General features: G+C 38.3%; 1 long non-coding RNA gene across 1 annotated transcript in view; it reads left to right on the forward strand.

Moving 5' to 3' along the window:
• The first annotated feature begins 15,954 nt into the window (after window positions 1-15,954).
• LOC120791528 overlaps window positions 15,955-21,319 on the forward strand; it is a 29,491-nt gene continuing 24,126 nt past the window's right edge. Inside the window, exons 1-2 of the long non-coding RNA XR_005707694.1 lie at window positions 15,955-16,188; window positions 16,645-16,791. This is a non-coding gene — a long non-coding RNA (uncharacterized LOC120791528). The remainder of the gene's footprint in view (window positions 16,189-16,644; window positions 16,792-21,319) is intronic.

Here is a 21,319-nt window from a genome sequence, read left to right on the forward strand (position 1 = left end):
ATCTATAATCTATCTGAACATTTACATTTCCTCTGAGGAGAAAATTATCCTCTTTACAACACAAAGTAGAATACACAGCTGTCATTTAGTAGATTTGCCCCATACTTACGATAGTTTGCAATATGGCTATTAAGAAGTCATTATAACATAATATTCAACATAATCAATCAATTGAGAAGAAACACTGTTGGATAACGTAAAATTAAAAATGGTAAAAATGCCAGTGGAAACGGACACGTAGCAGAGCATCACAGACGAACTGATGCTCTGAAGCTCTGTTTCATACAGACAAATATAAGAAAAGGACCAATGGCAGCTGATGTCATTCTATAACTAATATATAAGTCTCAGATAACAAGCCACTCAGATCTTATCTGACTATCTCATACAAAATGACAGAACACTGAGAAATACATTTAAGGCCCCGCCGGACAAATGAGCGAAACACTGTGTGTTGTCTTAAGGCTGGCGGTGCTGCCGGTCGGAGAGGCTCCTCTCTGTCTACATCAAGCTCCCGTTCGACCAGACAGCAGCAACGAAGGAAATGTCTTGTTTTTTTTTTTTATGTCTTCAATCACAATCACAGGGCAAGAAAAGTCACGTAGTGTACAGTATATTGTTTTTCAGTACTGTTTTTCATGTGCACAAAATCTGAAAGGCAATCAGAGATATACTTTTTCATATCACCTTTAGTCTGTCAATACTATTCAAAATCCAAACTCTCAAAGATTCTGTATATCCTAATTTCGTCTTGGTGCTCCAGCAGACTTTACTCATATGTTATATAACTAGCATGTGATGTTAGAGGAGAAGAATAGATGATTCTTCTCCTTTAGCATGAAATCAGTAGATAAGACAGGAGAAAAGCTTTTTTTTTTTTTTTTTTTTTAATTGTTGTCCATGTGATAAAATAATAAAGTCTGCTGCTCTGGATGTACATGCACTCCCCCATATCATTATCATACCCGCATGAGGAAAATTGAAAATGTTTGGGGGAAATTGGGCAGAGAGTGTTCCTTTGGCCGAGGATGACAGAGAAGGTCGAAGGCAGGCGATCATTTTTTTTATTTTTTTGGTGTTTGAATGAAAGCGTGGGGGGAACGAGGTTAAGGGGGGAGGGGAGAACAGTGGTATCGTCGATTGCTAGGGAGAAGCTACTGGTGGATTCTATGAGGGATCTTCGGCCGATGATTATTAGTTCTGATTTAGAGCTGTTTAGTTTAAAGAAGTTGGCTTGCATCCATGCTTTTTACTCAGTTTTATAAGATGACAAGTGGTTAAAGAACAAAATAAAAAGTTTTTTCCTTTTTTAAAAAAACTTATTGGAGGTCAAAGGAAAAGTATAAAGCTTTATTTCGCTTTCATTTAACACTGCATGATTTATTTACAGTATGTGTCCGATTTTTGAATTTTGTTGTTCTATAGCTGAAAAATTATGGACATTTAAAAATCCTTTCTTTTTCAGTGGCATATTTCAAATTTCATCCCTCTTAATTTTGCATCAGTGCAAATATGCCACAGAGTATTCAGTAATCACTCCGTAAATCAACAGTGTACATTTTATGAACTGAATGTATTAAGTGAAGAATGTTGCTGAAGATCCTTGAACAAATCATATGCTGCTGCTTCAGAATTGAACCAGCGCTCAGAGCATAATACAAACCTTTGAAATTGCATTTCTTAAAAGCCAGTGGGGAAGCATCTAATCTAATCTAAATCTAATCTAAGTACAAACACCACGAGCCTTCAACATGAGGAAAATCCCTCATATTTTTGCTTTTATCCAAACCTTTGAAATCCATCAACCTGCTCAAATGGAGTGTCTGCAGCTTGTCTGTAAGTGTTCAGTGTTCTGCTAATTTGTGTGTGATGTTTTGACATTGCCCCAGATTGTCAGTTACAGGGTTTAATTCATTTTTGTAAAGATTGTTTTTGTGCCCAGGTATTTTATAGTTAATTTTTATGATTTTCTCTGTTTATGTTTCATTTACAATATGTTGCTTTTGAATTCATGAATTCAATTCACTTTCATTATACTGGGGTGAAATCTAAGGGATATATTTTAAATCTTCGATATTTTAAATCTTTTAATCCTTCCAGAATTATAAAAGTCATCAGTTTGGAGGATTTTTATTCCTGGAAACAGCTGCATATAGAGCAGCTGTTTCTCATGACACAATCACATGTCGTGAATTGGGGAAAAGCCTAAATCACTATTCTGGTAAATGAATTGTAAAGACAGAAACAGAAATCAGCTTAACTAGAACTGTGACAGATCATCATCATCATACAGGCAACTCAGGGTTTTAGAGGGATGTTAGATGTCCTCCTCTGCCATTCAGTGTATGTGTTTCCATTTTTTATTTAACATAAAGCGAGATTTTAAAAAAAGCATTTAATCTTCCTTCTCAGAGACTTTAGACTTTATTGCTTTATATTGCTAGATACTATTTTTTAACTCACTCCTATGCTTTTGTACTTGTGAACTTGTGAATGTCATCTATTTACAGATGCTTTCCCAAGAGAAAGGGATGAATCTTATCTTGAGAACATTTTAATTCCACAACATTAATTAAGTGGGGGAGAAAATAGTCATTCATAAAAAAATCTAGGTCGCAAATTTCTGTCTTTGACCAAATTATGAGTAGTTCACAAGAGACCTTTTTTTTATTGTGACAGGGCTCACACTCAGGTTTTTAGTCCAATGAAGACTTCCATGTAAATATAGATAATGAAAGTATTTCTGAGTATGACACTACAGGGATTACACTGCCTCTACATGCTGGGAGGCTGATCAGGCATCTCTGCTGATGTCTCGCACTTGGTGAAAAAAAAGAACAACAGACATGGTAACAAACTGTTGGCAGAATGGCTGCAAAAATGCACCACCGCTGGTAGTTAAAAAAAGATAAAAAATCAAATCTGAACACGAATACAGTCCATTCAGCTTATTTCATAAGAGCCATACACTTTTTTGTATCTGGTTTCACTTCGTAACGAACTGCCACAAAAACGTTACACACACAGCAAAAGTAGCTAATTTAGGCCGTTTATCTGGTGTGGCTACATGGTTAGCACTAGGGCTAACTTGTGTAAATAGTTTTTTTAAGGCAGCATCTAAGTCATTCTCTTTGTTTGGCAGGTTCCCTCGTTGTCAACCTGATTTTTTCCCCCTCTTTTCCTGCCTGTTAATCCTATTACCTGCCTGTTAGTGGTGTGCCAGTATCCTGCCTCAGCCCACACTCAGCAGCCTCCCAGTCAGTCTTTTCCTGTGGCCTTCCGCCAGCCAGTGTTCACTAGTGTTCAGCCACACTCATGCACGGGTGCCTTCCGTCTTCCCCAGCAGGCCAAACACTCCCCAGTCTGACCTCCTCTGCTTTCTGCTGAGCCCCACCTTTAAGGACTCAGTTTTCTTCAGATGAACTGTGGGTAGGACCAAGTTGAAAGGCAAAAGTGTTTGTCACAAATCCATCAGATGAAAAGCCTGCAGCCATAGGCTCCTCGTGCATGACACCACCTCCCAGATTTCTTGGAGAGATCTGCGTCTTTTGTGTGTCTCAGTAGTCTCAAAGCAGTTAAATGTACAAATGGGGTCTACACTTTGGGCGCACACTTTCAGGCCATCTCTCTTTGAAGGGATTCGTGGTGTTGCGAGTGCTGAATTAAAGTTTGGATTATTAACATGTATTAAAGAGTAATCCACCAATTTAGCCCCGTCCTTCTATAACATTGTCGGACTCATGATGGACAGTTTGAAAAAGGATTAAAATCAATTCAGCCCGACCAGAGATGTTGTCTTATTAAATTCATCCATTCTTCTTCCTTGTCCTTCTGCCTTCTTTCATGGCGCCAACATTACACAAGATGCCACGTGACCACCGACAGTTTGGTTGGTGCTTCGGCTGTGTTATGCTAGTAGCGGCTAACGCAGCCTCAAGCTGCTAGGCTCAAGCAGAGATGAGCAGCTACGGAGGTCTGGGAAACTCGCTTCTTTCGAATTCCAAGTTTCATTTTCAGACTCAGAGTCTTCAGTACTGATGCTGACTCAACCGACATCACAATTTATCAGACGTCGCCTGGCCACAAAAGGTTTTATATGTACCTTTTTTCACACACAAAGTAATACTCCCAAACACCTGTAAAAAGACTTTGATGTGTAAAATCGGTGGAGTTCCCCTTTAAGTCAAAACTGAACAATAATGAACCCTATCTCTTAAATATCCAGCCCCTCTATTCCTGTGTGATTGATCATTTAAAGCCCATTAACATCCTCCTCATTCTGCTTGTGTCTGCATTCAGGGAAATTTTCAGTTTTCGTTCATTTTTGTGTGACTCTGAAACCTCTTAACTGTTTCAAACAGATGGCTAAGTGCCATACATAGACTGACTTATGAGCAGTACTCTGGAGGGAACTACACTCAGACTGACTGCTGAAGTTGAGGTAGTTTGGATTATGGGACTCTGGAAATCTGCAAATCAAAATTCTTTTCATCAGAATGTTTATATACTGTATATTATAGTTTAGCTGCCATGTTGTAACCCGTGTAGCACCCTCATGTGTGTGTGTGCATTAAAACAAGTAGATGATCCTGAGTTGTATTTGAGTATTTCCATTTCATACCAGTTTTCTACTTCTAATGCACCACAGTTCAGATGGACATTTTGTACTTTGTTTGACTGCTATATATTTTTTCTTGTCACTTAGATTACAAAGATTTTACACACAAACCATATGATGAGCTTGCAAAATATGATCGGTACACATTGGTACACATCACGATATTACCCGACAGTATACAAAATACTTAAAATCAGCCCCACATTTGCAGTAAGTAAAATGCTACTTACACGTTTATGCATCAGTAAAAATAATCCAACAATGTGTAACACTATAACACTCACAGGGGCATTTTACTGCACTGGGTACTTTTACTTTTGATTATTTAAGTAGACTTTGCTAATAATACTTGCTCACTTTTACTGAAGTAACATTTTCAGTGTAAGTCTTTTAATTGTATTAGGGTATTGTTTCAATGGGATACTGCTACTTTTACTTAAGTAAAAGTCCTGAATACCTCTTCCAACACTGCTGTTCGGTTAAGTACTCTACAATGTATTCTACTTATTATAATTACCGTAGCACTCCCTTTTAACATTATTATACTGCATTTTCTCTACTGAGGTTTCAGCAACCCTGCTGTTTTGTTTTTCTGCCTAACACTCCCTTTAGTCATTACATGGACTGTTTTTTTTTTTTATCTGTGTCAGATCCACTTTAAAATATCATTAGGATTTCAGGTCATAATTAGGAAAGTAATGACAAGAAGAGAGCAGTAGTAGTTACAGTGTATATATATTTTATGTTTGAGTCGATGGTGAAATGCTACTTAAGGGTTGTTCCAGTTCATAGCATCATACCAGCTTTTGGTTAAAGATGCTACTAGAAATTGAGACCTGGATTTCTTTCCAGCCTTATACTCTGACATTTAAGCTGGGATAGTGACAATGCATTTCAATAGCCCATTGTTCTGAACCACTATCATCAGTAAAACCCAGGACCTGGGAGCTGTGCTTTTTCACCAAAAAGCAGAAAATGATCACCCATAATCAGACATCATAAGCCAAGATGTCTTGAACAGGAGCATTTCCAGCCATTAGCTGTAATTACACTCCTGTATCTTCCTTTATATACCACTGTATTCATATCAAATAAGCCTCTGCACATGCTAACACCATGGTCCTGTCTGTCCTTTTTATAGGACAACAGCAGTTCTGGCAGCAGTTAAGAAAAACACCCAACAAAAACACAAAAAGGTGAGCTTGGCAAGGCTGACACTGGAGATGAGTAGTTTTTGTCTATTACAGCTTGAGGAAGCTGAATATGTTTGTTATTGATTTGTGCTAAGGCTTCAGAACAGGAGAATATATCAAATGTTATCTATGTTCTCCATTATTATCACTGCTCTTTCTGCTTTTGAACACACTTTGGTTAGTAATGCTCTTCTTTTTTAACATACACCTATTTCACGGCTGAGACTGTGTGCTAGAATTATGTTTTACAATCTTTTGAAGCCATATGCCTTTATAATAATTATGTACATAAGTAGTAGATAAGTAGATAAGTAAAACCATGGTTTTTGCAGGAATAATTCCCTCTGAATTTTTTGTATCATACCGTAGGTCCAACTATTTTTTGCCAGATGGCAGAAATTTGATGGTGCACTGATTCTTTTTGATGGCAGGACATAAAGCGCTGCTCTAAAAACATGCATCTGTGTGATATCACAAAATCCTCTGCCTCAGATACAATCTGCGTGCACATCTGGTCATAATCACATTTTAAACATTGGTTATGCAATAATCTGTCTTTAATGTCTGTGTTCTACTGGCAGTACCTTCCACTGAACAGGAAAGTCAGCTGCCACAGAGATAAAGAGATTTGTAGGCAACCAGCAGGTATGCAAACTGTTTAATAATGTGATAACAAAAAAAAACTCAAACAACTGCAGCAGCATACTGAGATATATGAAAATGCATTTGTGAGGATTATTTTAGAACTCAGTTTCATCAAGTGACACATTTCTCTCATATTTTCTTTTATTACCTCCTCATACAGTACTGCAGAGTGCATTTGTGTAGAGTGTGGATGTAGTTTAAGTAAACGTGTGTGCTCTCCTAACAGTATGTACAGTATTTTCCCTTTTTACTTGTATTTTTTTCATAAACAGTTGGATACTGTATGCGTGAGTGGTGATGATAGAGTATTTCATATGAGAGTTTGGCAGAATCTGGAGTTGTCTACATGAACTAGATCACACTGGAGCTTCACTCCTTTTGTCTAATCAAAAGGGACAGCGCCATTCACATTGCAATGGGTAATTTCACTTTAAGTGCTATATGTAAAATGTATCATTTGTTGTCGCTTAAATTACACACAATGTCAATCCTCTCAAAATAAAAAATGACAGTACGATACTATGTCCCTTTTCATTTTTTGAAAATATAGTAATCCCGCACAGAAACATGCTGGAGCCCAAAGAGCTTCTTAGGGCATCTGTAAAAAGAAACCGGGTGCATGCAACATCAGCAGATCAAGTGCAGCGTATTTGGAATTAAATAAGGTGTAAACATATTATAATTAAGTGGGAAACACAGTGACATAAAGTAAAATGAGGTAGCGCGGGCAAAATGTACAGAATTTACAAAGATTAGAATCTAAGTTTCTACATTTATTCACATTAAAAAAAAACTAGATCAGTACAAAATAAAATATATTTTTAGTCTTCAACTGTGTATTGAGAAATAAATGGATTACTAGTATCTTGGTTCCGATGCCAGGAAATATGGAACAGGAATATGTCATTTCATTATTGTATAAAAATAAACACAAAAGTTGCCTCATATTCATCAAGTCTGCAGTGATGAAATATTGAACGTGATAGGCTACACTGACCAGTCACTCGTACATTTCTGCACAATGCACCATGAAAAGGTAATTTTCATCCATTAGGACTATTGATGGTCAACCACAGACCTACCTGCTATTTAATGGAGTCCTGTATAATGGCCAGAGTGGTTGGCAACTGGTTGTACTACAGAGATTTATTATATCTTCTTATCATAAAATAAATTATAATGGGCAGGAAAGTGACAGTCTGAAAGCCTGGCATCCCATCAACAAACTTTGGGTCTATTAATTCTGTTTTAGCTCACTGCAGTCCTGTTCATTACTGTTCACTTTGATTTGAAGGCAGTAATTTTGTCCGTAATAGGGCCATGAAGGAATTTTTGCTTAGTATTCCCAGAGATGGCCGGTTTGGAGGACGCCTATTGATCCAATCCTCGTAATCTGGTCCAAGTACAGGAAACATTACCATCGTGACCAAAGTGAAGCAGCATCATGAGACCAGGAAAAGTTAGTGCCCTCCAAAATCCTTCTGAAACAGTTTGATTAGCAAGATGGTGTTTTGACTTTGAGAGGCGCTTTCACTCTGACCAGCGTAGATCACCATGGTAACCTCCACAGGGTGGGTAACCTGCTCCGAAGCAGGTTGTGTTTAGAGTATCAGATAAAACTGTGTGAACAGCCTGCCTCCAAACCCATCAGCTTTCTGGAAAAATAGTGAGAATTCCTGTGGGCGTCACATATCTTTAGAAATTCCATGACTTAACTTATTGCAGCCCCTAATGAATGTTTGTACAATCACCCAATAAAAACTGTCAGAGTTGTTTGTTTGTTTTTTTTAAATATGGGATTCAAATTTATGCTGTGTAATAAATGCACTGAATTTTTTTCATGGGACAACAATTGGGTCAATGTGGTATAGTCACATATCATCAGACAGAAAATCATGAGGCAGCTCTAGGAACAAAACATCTTTTTAAAACCCAATCAGATGGCATGAGACTATAAAAATATGTCTACTGTGTCCTAAAGCCAGTGAGAAAACAAGTCTTTTAATCCAAAAAAGAAGATAATTTGCTCACTGGCATTATGGGTTAGAAGAAGAACAGTGTAGATGTATAAATTTGGATTTTACGCGCTAACTCTCTCCCTGCAGCTTAGACCACAGTGACACTTTAAACTGTAATAATGTTCTGATTGTTCTATATGCGATTTATAATGGCTTCTTCTTCATGAGAGAAGAGCACAAATATTGGCCTATTCATTGTATCTATTCATTGGCCTATGTTGTCAGTTGGCTATACAAGTGAAAATCCATAAAGTTTTCCCGTCCATGCTATTGCTTTTACATAAAAGAGGCTGTAGAATACAGTACATACAGAATGCAAGGAATACATGTGTTTCAAGGTCAGCGCTCAGTGAGGCAATGAGGAACAATGAAAAAAGGCGCCAACATGAAAGAAGAAGGGACAAGAAATGAGATGTTGTGTCACCTTGGGCCTGTTTGGAAACCCTCGTATCCATTGCATTTTACCTTATTTATTGCAAATGCCCCATTATCTTTATTCTAGTCCTGCCTGAGTAACATGTCTACATGTCTTTCATTTTTATAACTTTATATTCATCCCGACGTTGCTGACGAACTTTTAAACTATGCTCATTTCTGTCAGTTGGCTTGTGTTCAAAAATATGGACTTTTCCAGTTTAAAACAGTTTATTAAAGTTTTTTTTTGCATGATTGCAATCGAATATCAGAATGACAAATAATGATTAGAAAAGTATCTATATAAATGAATAAATACCTGAATAGAAACTTGAGCAGACAGAATAAGTGGAGATGTTATGATATGTCATATTGTATATGATATATGACAAAGTGAAAAGCTTTTTGAAAACAAATCATATAATAACACATGTATGAAGAACTTAAATGCAAGCGGGAATGTGAACAAAGTGAAACAGAAAACAAGTTTTGAAGTTGCCACAAGGGGGCCGTTCCTTTGAAAATTTCTATCAGTTCTTAAATGAAAACAATCTTGAATTGAACTATGTCAAATTGACAAGGTATTTTTATGTGTAGAACATACAAAAAATCCAGACTATTGAAGTTTCATTCATGTGTGGTTTATACAACTCTCTTGGTATCTACTCGTTCATGAAAAGAAATTCTTCAAGCTGTTTTGAAACATACGTAAAAAGCTACAACCTTGGGTTTGTTCAGGTACATTTGCTCATACTAAATGAATTTTAAAAAAAACAAAACAAAAAAATACGCATGCACTTAAACACAAACACAGTGTATGAAATAATTAGAAGCTATAGTATGTTGATTGGGATGTGGGCTTCCCCACTCCTATTCATTTAACCAGTAAGTGGCCCTCACTGGTCCTTCTCTTATCTCTAAATAAAGTGAATCAGTGTGACCAGCTGAGCAGTCAAACCAGAGAGCCAGGGAAGCACCTGGCCTTCTACAGCTATCTGATTAGAGGACGTTGCAGGCCATGCTGAACCAGACCAGGCCAGGCAGTGGCAGGAGCAGGGCAGAGTTTGAGGTAAATGAACTAAACCAGGCTAATTCTATTGCACCATGGCCTCCCTTAGAGGCTTAGAGCAGCAGGTTCAAATCAAAGCAATGCCATAGCAAAGACCAACCTTATCAAGCCAGGAGTCAGGAATGAGGACTGCAGTGAAGAAACTTTAGCTTCACTGGTTCAGAACAGCTGATTGGTGTTCTCTGAAGCATGCATTTAATGATTAAGCTGTTATTACATACGGTGTCCCCGAGCTCCCAAACTGGCTTTTGAAAAAGAGTCCTCTGACGCATTTTTATCTCAGCTGACAATAGCATGAATGTTGAAAGCGACACAGTAGAGTGAAGGTTTTAGTGAAAGAGTTCTGCACACAAAAAATAAATTATACAAAAGGGTTTTGAATTTGTTCTGCTTTTATTTTTTAGGAAAAGGGAGTTTGCAGATGGCAAGATCTAAACAGCATGGACCACAAAAACATATACTGCACGTGCAGCATGGAGATGTTACATTGAACCTCTGTGATGGTAAAAAATGTGTAAAAGCATAAAAAAGAAGCTTGGTTGGTAAGACCCATGGACTACGCAAGAATTAGATTCGAGACGGGTGGAACCTACTGCACGCAGCTGTCATTTAAACATCAGTAGCCACATGCAAACTAGACATGACTTACATGTTCAGATGAGGCAATGCATGATACATTTTAATGCACATCTTACTCCGTACACAGGTAATCTTTGCTGAGGTTGATATGCAGTATTCGGATGGAGACGTGCTTGGAAGCAGTTACAGAGCATAAATCAATTCTTGACTCATTAGGGAATGTAACCCAGTGATCCAGTTTAACTACGAATGGAAGAAATAACAGGAGACACATACTGTAGGCTGTCACTAATAGAGAAAGCACCGTCCTAAGTCATGACCTGGTGTTGGGCCCTTCATACTCATTAGTTACTCATGGTAAAGGGTACTATTAGGCAATCAAATCGGTACAGAAGGACCTGAAAATTGCAGCCTGCTGTGCAGATAGAAAGTGTTTGTTATTACAGTGTTATTCCTGAACGACTGTGAGGCTGTTTCATGACAGGGTCAGGCCCATTAGCCTGTTTTTGTTCGGTTTTGGGGAAAAAAAAAAAAAAATTGGCCATTTGTGGGCACACAGTGCAGTGTGAGTGCAAAACAGGAGGGTGTAGGTCAGAGTAATGTGGGAGTAGTCTCAACATGCATGGCCTAGGTTTCACTTTTGCTTTGGTCGGGGTGCCATGACACCAACCAAAATGATGTCTGCAACCACATCATAGCTGTCATTTCTAACCTCCACATTAGTTACACTGATTAAGTGCAGCAAAAAATGTAAAATAAGGAATGTATTAAAGGTTTTTTTTTTAAAAGTGTTTCTCGGAAATTTTTTACTTAACAAGTTTACAAGGACTATCTGAACAACGTTTAATGGACGTTTGGCCTTCAAGTTTTGTGGAGGACATAGTCTAGAAGGCAGGTCCTGAGTTCAGTCCTTCCACAGCTAGAATACCACTGCTTCCTCATTTTATGTAAAGTATTCGGTTTCTTTTTTCTTTTTTTAAATATTGAATTGATGATTTGTTTTGAAAACTGAGGTCCTGTCTGGAAGGGGCTCCTGTGTTAAAATCTACTTTGAAGACCTTTTCTATTTGAGTTTTGGACTTATTATTTTGTGTATTCTTGAATTAATTTGTTCAATCAAATGACCTCACACTAAATCAAGGACCAGCTAGTATTCTTGCATAAAAAAAAAAAAACTGTACTTATTGCACAGAAAGTGGGAAGTATAGAGTTTAACTGGGCCACAAATCCCTCAAATATAAACCCTGAACTGGTACACAGTGAATTTATCTGCCTGATTTTACAACATGCTCAATAACCCAAAAAGGAAAAGATGAATTACCCAACAGAGGTAAATCTTACTGCAGTTTGATGTCAAACTAATTTGCATACAAATAGGTTTCCAGGGGTTTAAAATAACAGCTAGATTTATACTTAAAATATTTCCAATAACAATCAAATGTATGCTTCTTACAAGTCACTATTCAAACTCAGTAGATACTTGACATATACAAAATGATCTTAGAATGATAAAATAAATAAATAAAATAATGAACTATTTTGACAAGAGCTGGGAAAAGTCTCAAAGTGGCACGGTATTAGTTTTTCTTTTTAAGTGTTAAAGTACAAAGCTGAGGGGTGTGTTGCTTATTTACAGTGGCCTGGACCTCGGCCTCCTCTCTAATAAGTGGAGCATGCATTAGAACATATGACTCTCCGACTCTGTCCCGCATTCATTTGTTCATTCCCTGCTGACACCTTTATCACCGCCTATTGCCACCCATCCTAGAGCCTAGACCGCTCTTGTGGCCACATTCTGTTACACAACATTTGAGTGGCAGTGCATTAATGGGAGACAGTCCTCCTGTAAAAAAAAAAAAAAACGAGCCCATGCGTCGTCTGTGCAAGCAGCTTATTACGACCCATAGTTGCCGATTGTTGTTTGCCGACTGTTAGTCCACCTTAGGGGGAGGTCGGGGTGGGTGGATGAGTTGACAATAAACAGGCCTTGACACAGGACACTGCTGTTTGTTTCCTGTTTGAAACCAATAGTCGATTGTTTCTTTTAACCATGACTGTTCCTAAACCTTAACTGTCTGTTTATTATTGTAACCATGACGATGTAGGTCCTCCAACCTTAAGGGAGTACTTATTTAAACCCAAACCACAATCTTTTCCTGAACCTAACCAAGTACTTTTTGTGCCTAAAGCTAACCAAACCGTGACGGTTCCACAACCTCATCTGTGTCTTTAACAACGTTACCATAACAACGAAGGTGCAGTATGCCTGCCGCTGGTACGCTCCTATGGGTCGTGTCCAAGGGTGGGGACAAATGACCTAGATGGTCATCTAGGCTGGTGGACTTGTTGATTAATAGTGTCATCAGAGGGTTGGCTTGGTGGGTGAGCTGTTTGTTGCGGCATAAACAGCTTGGTGGTTTTTCTCGTCACAACATGCAGGAATGATGAAATACAATAGCTGCACAGTGAGCACAGAGATAAGACCATCAGGAATTCATATATCCATAATTTAGCAGTAATCATTTGGCTCAGTAACCTAAAAAATGCGGTTTCTGCTGCGTACACTGACACTGAAGACTTCTCATATCAGAGCATTTGCTTTCAGTTCGGACGGATGTGACAAGAATTCTCGGGATACACCAAGATTATGTTTAACATATAGCTTTTAAATGCTGTCAGCTAAGGAATGTTACCACTGTTCATCCAAGCACCTGGAGTTACATACTGCAATGTTTGGGAAAAAAGAAACGGACATTTCGCACTGGAGACGTCCTAGATACAGCTGCCTTTCGATGATTAATAATTTGTTATTGAGGGAATATGCAATACCCAGAAGAATAGACAAAGTGTTTTAATAACAACTACTTTGAAAGTGGGGACTGGTAAACTATACCATGAAGTGTATTTTTTAACAGATCATTGAATAAAAAGACAAAAAGTAAAAAATTTACTGAAAGATGATCCTGTATAAAGCCAATTTAAATCACAAACCTCCATGTGTTTCTGTCTCAGCTAAACGTGCACAGACAGGTGTTAAAAGGTGTTGATGGATGTCCTCAGAGGGGCAGTCATTCATCTTCATAGATCCCTGTCTTTTGAAGGATTGGTGTCAAAACACTGGCTTCTAATGGATGACTTGTTCAGACAGGACCACAGTTGTGTCTTTGGGTTTTCTATAACTGTTTCTATAACTGTTTGAACTCACACTTGTAAATCTGGCAAACTCTACCTTTAAAAAATGTTTTGAAAGCACATACATTTTGAGAATATAGCAGGTATGAAAATAGTGCTAGTAATGCATGCGGCTAACTTGAAGTGTTGGCTTGTAGCAAGCGCATTACATTTATATTATGACAATAGTTGTTTTCTGGAAATATAAGAAGACTGATTTCTTTTTGGTGTGTGTAATATATATATATATATATATGCATTTCAAAGAATTTAAAATCCATTTGTATTTCCATTTATATTTCCATTCTTACAATGATATCCACCTGGAGGCCACAGTATGTTTAGGGTGATGGTTATGACTTCACAAGTTTCCCCACACCCAATCTGCATGAAGGCCTACTTTCAACACTCCCCTTCTCTCTCCTGTTTGAATTTGGCCAGTCAGCTGCTGCTTTTAAGTCCTGTAGAAAATACTGTACCTCTGAACAGAGATATAAGGAATGAACTAAAGAAGTGATTAAGAAGACAGTTGTGCGTCTTGAGGGAAAATGACGGCCGGCATAGGAGCCATGAGAGTATAAAGTGTTTAATTTGTGTGCTCTGGTATTTTCTCATTTTAGCAGTCTCTTACAGGATAACATTTAGATTTAAACATCAACCACACGCCTTATGAAGCTTGATCTAACTGTATACTGTATTGATGTAGGCTACTATATAAGAGATATTGTTGTCATTTTTGAAACAAATACTGTTTTTTTTTCAACCTTCAGGTGAGAATTACAGCTGGGGATGAAAGTATCTCGCTTCACTATGCACTAACTACATATAACAGAACTGTTTGTTCAGCAAATAAACATGAATGTCCCTTGTCAAATGAAATGCACACTATTTTTCATACAGCTGTCGCTCTGTGGTGAGCTATTCACCTGTAACAGTGCAGTAATAGTGTCTTGAGATGTCATGAATGTTTGTAAAATGGAAATCTTACCAATCATGACCTATATCTCTTGTGATGCAAATGTGTCAGTCGTATGTGATTATATACAATAATAGCCACCATATGAATACATTTATGAATTACTATTAAATTAATATACCAATTTCCTACATTATTTTTCTGTTATTGAACAAAAGCAGGATATCTCAAAATATCATTGTCACAGTTTTTAATGATGAGATGAAATTTGGTTTAATTTTTGGTCAAAGGCCAAAACACATATGGATCCAGCTTTTGACATATGGAGCTTCATAGAGTTAATTATTAAACACATAAATAATAAGTATAAAATAAATAATGTAATGAATATATTGTGGAAAACGTATAAATAAAACAGACTTTTGAAAAAGTGCATTTTGAAATAAAATATCTATTGTGAAATAAAAATGATATCCATCAAAATTTAGTTATTATGAAACTGGATGATGAATAATGATCTGAATTTAATAATTTCTTCATTTATTTAACAAATTGCTGTTTCATTTATTTATATTACACAATTTTTTCTCACGATTATTTATTTCATGATGCCTTTTTCTATTTAATTAATATTCACAGACATTTTCTATTATTAAAAAAAAAAAAAACAACCTCTCCTCTGGAGCTGCCTAGCACAGCCACGGGTTTGGTATGCTTGAGGTCATGGACGGATTATGAGAAAATGGGTACAGACAAGTAAAAGGCCCCCCACCTCTCCCACGCAGGACTGAAACTAAAGTTGTGTCATTTGTCGTCATTTTGTGTCTCTTACAGAATTTTCTCTTTATGATCAGTTTTTGTATCTTTGTTGGATTTTTTCTTCTAATTTATGTAGTTGCATCCCCTTTTAGTCACTTTGCATCACTTTGTTGTCGTCTTGTGTCTCTTCGTGATCGTTTTGCATCTCTTTCTAGTCACTTTGCATACCTTTGTGTTTGTTTTGCCTTCTGCTTGGGATCGTTTGCATCTCGTTGTGGTCCTATTGTGTCCTTTAACCGAGCTCTGCGACTTTCAGAAAATAAATATGAACGGTCACTTCGTACAGACGCTATTGGCCCCACGACCTCCTGGAACCTCGCAAGGGGGTCACAGGGGTGACTTTGCTCCGCATTGGTAAAGCGTAGCCGGGTCGATTCTGTTGAAGGAGGGCTTCGCGGCCGCGGAGCTGTAAATTCGGAGTTTCGTGGTGCTCCTGAAGGCGTCAGTTCCCGGGATGTTTAGTACCCTCCCAGTCCCCGCCGCTGCCTGCTGCCCAGGCTGGCTGCTGGGCTCGGAATGACGCCACCTCTCGCTCCGCCCCGGCGCAAACTCGCTCTTTGCGTTCATTTCATTCCTCTTCTCATTCCGAGCATTCTTCACATCTCTGTCAGTGCGCGAAGCGATTCACCTACACCTTCCTGGCTGGCTCAGAAACACCAGAATAACTTGACATAGTAGTAAAAATACCCAGTAACATCACATTACCAAAAGAAAGCGACATTTTTATATGAGATATCAATAACGAGGTAAGTTTCATTGGTAGTTGCAGGTATTCAAACTGGTTGTGGACTTCTGGGGGGTTTAGTTTGCGTGTTTTGGAAATACTGTACAATTTATTAAAATGTTGGCTTAATTTAGGTGTTTACTGTTTACCCCATGGCGTGAAGTAACGTTATGTCGTCTGTTTCCATCGCTGAGATAGATGGCCGATTCTGGTCGCTGTTGCAACAGGATGCTCACTTTGAACACTCACTGTTGTAGCCTATGGCTTTGACATAGCAGCGAAAAATCTTTGACATTTTTCACATTTTTTGAAAAGAAGCCTGACCATACGCCCCTATGAAAGCCTCAGATGCCGTTTACCCAGTTTCAGATCCTCAGAAACTCCCGGTGGGATTCAGGATGAACTAAAAACATACTGCACGTATAACATTTTTTGGACAAGATGACGGTTGAAATCGTTGCTGTTTTCCTCTCCGTAGTTGGCTCAGCCGGGAGTTGTTGGAGATTTCACCGAAGCATTTTCGGACCACCGCGAAGAAAACGCTGGAGAGACTTGTTGCTTCAACACGTTTGACGGTGCCTTTAAAAAAAATTTTTTTTTTTTAAAATCGCCATCGAAGTTTTGTGTAAGTAGAAATTTTTTCATGTTTGCTTGTCACTTATCTCACCAGTCTGTGTGCTGCTCTCCATGTTGTTACTGTAACTCTAACGACACCGACTGAACCGGAGGGAAAGGTTAGCCCAAACTCCTTTATTGTTTCATGTTGCAGGGTGGATTAGAGCTCCTCTCTGTCCCTCCCCGAGTAACTTGGGTCCAAAAACTACCAGTTTGACAAACACAATGTACTAAACTGTATTCATTTCATGTTATGGCGCTACTTTGGGTGTTTTAAATAGTAGAAAAGGGGCCTAACGTTGTCCTTTGGTTGTCGTTGAGGAGGAGAACTAGCTTAAATTGATGTTTGCGATTCCCTCGTTTTTAAAATAGATGATCCTACTAAAAATGGAAAGGTAGCCGGTAATCTGAAAGGCAGTATGCTGATTTATGTAAATTTAGAGCTGCTTTGTAGACGGTATGGAGCTTTTTTGGGGGTTTCCTTCATTGTTTTCCTTTTCCTCCCTCTACTTTGGGAAATGCCTGCTCAGCTAAAACTGAAGTCCCCCAACTGTAGGCCAGCAGTGTGTGTGTCACAAAGTTTTACTCCTCACAATCATTTCCTCCACATACCTTTTTGTGGACTTTAAATTACATTGGCTATCATGCGAAGGCAGGGATGAGGAAAGGCCAAAGGCTTTCATTAGCCACAGTAAAGGTAGCCTAAGAAGTGGGTGTAAACCCTGTTGCACCAAACACTGAGAGATTTCCCCTTTGTGCCAGACTTTGGTTACTCTCCACTTTTTTTTTCTCCTCCTGACACTTAACTGAACATTTGCTGCAGTAAACGATCAGATTTGGTTCGCTTTGAACAAACAGCCCAGTCAGGTCATCAGGTCACCATTTACACAGCTCAGATATGCTGCTGTGATTCAATCAAAGTATCTATATACTTCGTTAATTTAGCCAAGGATTATATAATACGTGTCACGTCACCTAATTTATTATGTTTCGATTTTCCTGTTCTGCTTTTCAGTATCTCAGTCAGCTGTCTGTTCACACTGATCTGTCATCACCAGCTTTAGGAAAATAACTAATTACCTCTCTAGAATATGAATTTTATGAAAGTTGCTGTTTTGTGTTATAATAAGCTTAGCAGAAGTGACACAGCTGAGCAATGGGGTGAAAAAAGACCTGTACAAGCTTTCAAAGGAGGTTCTTGAACAAAATCCACTTTCCATCTCCACTACTACTAGAAGTTTTTGGCTGTAGCACCTACAGCCTCCCACTTCTTCATGTTTTTAATGTGAAAGCAGCTGGTTATGTCGAGTGCACAAGTTCTCTGCAGTTCTCTGCTTTCATACTGTAAAATATGCTTCTTTTTTTCATTTTACAGTTAACTACTGTTGAACATTTTATGTAACTTTGTAGAAAATAAAGAGATAAAAAAACAAAACATGGAAGATGCACAAACCATTTCATTTAATTAACGTGAAAGGGCTTTTGTCATTTCCAGGAAACAGTTTGAATGCAGTCAGGCGTAACCCCAGACATGTCACAGTGTAAATCTGCTTGCTTGGAAGAAAAAAAGTAGGGGTAGAAATAGATGCTTTGTTTTCAGCTTATGCAACCAGTGGACCTGTTGGATGGAAGCCTGCATAACATTTGTGCAAGAATAGGATGTTGTCTTTGTTTGATTGAATCAGGCTTTACTTCTGAAACGAGGAGTTTCCAAACTCACTCTGCTTTTTGATGGTGCATAACACAGCACATTAAGCATTACCTACCTGTGGTTTGTTAAAGAGACTACTATATAAACATGTTCATAGCTATGATGACACAAAGCAGATCCTTCTGTATATTAAAATTGGTATTTATTTGTAAATAATGTGGAATTAGTAATGAGCAAAAAATAAATAGACTCATAAAAATTTTTTTTTTAAATTATGTCATCATATTGTGATCTATAGAAATTTAAGCAGATGCTGATAAATATCTGAATGAGAGAGGCTTGTGCTGTTGTGGATACAGTGCTTCAGTGGCTACACAGACGATGTGTAACTTTAATGCATTGTTCGTTCAGGTTTTGTTCCTTTTTGTTCCCATGTCGAGGTCTGAGGGCAGGACTACACACAGTGTAGTCTATCTGTTGAAGTGTGGACAGAATAATGTGCTTTTGTGATGCACACACTGGACTGTGTTACTTCATGGAGTAAAGTGAGACTGTTCTTTTCTTTTGCTGTCCATACTGAGTGTTGTTTAAGGGTTGTTGACTCTCAGAACACCGTATCTTGGCCGAAAATTTGTCAAATGAATTTGCTCATTTTGTGCTTTACGAGGAAACATGGCAAATATCAATTCTTATTTTGCTTTAACAAAGCAAAGATTGACTTTGCCTACCAGGGATGGGGCCTTGTGAGCCGGGCATCATTTGTATACACATATCAGTCTTCTCCCATGATAATTTTCATGTATTTAAAGCCCTTGCCATTTTTTTGCAATGACACAGAATTTGAAATTGTCTTTGCATACAATAATGACAAAATATGATCATGTTTACTTTTGGCATTTGGGGGTATACATTCTTCATTTAGAACAATATAGGGATGAAACCCAAATCTGTCTGGGCCTAGGAACTACAGTTTCCTGGACTGACAAGGATACACTGATACACTCAGCGATGCTAAAATCTCAGAGCGAAGACTAACCACAGAAGGAATCCAAACCGTCCCCTTTAGCCACTCATATTATCATCATTAGCTTAAATTTTAAAACAACCTCTAATGGTTCTGTTTTGATTAATAGCGCATTAAGAGAGACAGACAGAGGTGTTATAAGAGAGGAGACAAACAACTTAGAGCATTCTGAATAGAAACACTGAAGATGGCGGTTGTATGGCACGTATCCCGCCCCTTCCCCCCAAAAGCCAATCGTCTGCTTTATAACAGCCGCACGGGAAACATATCAAGCCAATGGTGTTATTGCACTGATGCAAGTGAAACTTTGTGCATGCGTAGTGGAAGTTTAAGCTTTAGGGGAAAAAAGCGTTTTAAACCTTATTTTGTGGCAAAGCCAAAAACTTTCTTAAGTGGTTTTTACCAGATGTGACTGGTGATTCTATACTTGCAGCTTTTATGTTCCCGTTACCATTGAAAGTGAAATTATGGCTCTCTCCCTATTCATATAGATAGGGACCTGGTCTTGTTAGCCTGAAATAACTGCCCTGGGGTGTTGCCAAGACTGCTGCCGAGTGGCGAGACGTGCCTGTAAGGACTTTGATACACTCTCCAGAAGGAAGCACCTGTGTGCTCCACTGCCCTAGAGCAGTGGCGTTTTTATTTTCTCAGGATTGAATCTCATTTTAAAAAAATAGCTTTTTAACTTGACTAGTATTAGTTTGAAATAAATTATTTTTGGGTCCTACTTGAGTTCTGATGTAAACAGAACTATAATCATACAGTACATTTGGGCTCAAGGTTTAGGTTATATTTAAATGTAGATTTTATACAAAAGTCTTAAAGTTGAAATAGTCACCAGTTGCATTTAAGGTCATATCTATCTGGTAAATCTTACTGTAAGCTCTCGTTTGTGTTTACTAGTGTTCGGTGCACAGCCGAAGAGACAGGTTATGCTGATTCGAAAGGGAAAAATGTCTGTTTATGTCTTGGGTTTTGGTATGTGGGTTGCACCTCTGTTAACACTTAGATTAGATGTTGTTGTTGTCATGGCTCAGCTGATACGTGTTACTGTCATCAGTTAAAGGCTTTGATAGTTCTCAGTTTTTACAGTTTCCGGGCATTAATCCATACCATACATGGATGAACAGTCAATGGATTTTAGAAATAAAGGCTTTACCTGACTGAAAATACAAATGTACAGTGAGGTCCAAAAGTGAATGGGAAAGTGGTGTGTATTAAGCCATGTTCTCTATTTATAGTTAGGGCCTGTTAAATTCCTCACGGGAATGTGAACACATTATGTGTCCCACATTTTAATTGAAATGATTAAAGACAATATTATCATTTTTTTGTTATGTAAATTCTGGGCTAGAAAAAAAAATCTGATCTGTAATTGTACCTGGACACAGAGTCATTAGTTGTGTAATTAGATGTGATGTGTGGCAGGTGTAGAGTCACATCAAAACATCAGAGTTCTCCGCGGTCAAAGCACGCTTTTAAAAGAGGACACTCCTGTAGGCTTCTAGACTGTGTGTGCCCTGAGGTAAACCCTGGTCTAGAAAGGGAATTTTAGAGTATGTGCTGCTGCTCAGCAGTTTGAGCAGGGCCCACTGAGGCCAGTGGAGAGTGCCACCAAAAAGGAAAAGCTGGCTCAAAGCCACTGACGTCATCTAAGTAAATCTGCTTCAGTGCTGCAGCCATAAAATGACTGCCAGCTACTGAATGCACTTTGGCCTTGTCAGCCACCTTAGTGGTGCAACACAGTTTTTTGTTTCTCCATGTGCATACTTATGGAAGACAGCCTTTGTTTAAGTCTAGTCCCATTTTGTTCGAGTAGTAACAGACTTTGCCTATTCATTCAAGAGGAGCAAGTCCTGTTTA

This window comes from Xiphias gladius, chromosome 1 (assembly GCF_016859285.1).
Source record: "Xiphias gladius isolate SHS-SW01 ecotype Sanya breed wild chromosome 1, ASM1685928v1, whole genome shotgun sequence".
Classification (NCBI taxonomy): domain Eukaryota; kingdom Metazoa; phylum Chordata; class Actinopteri; order Istiophoriformes; family Xiphiidae; genus Xiphias; species Xiphias gladius.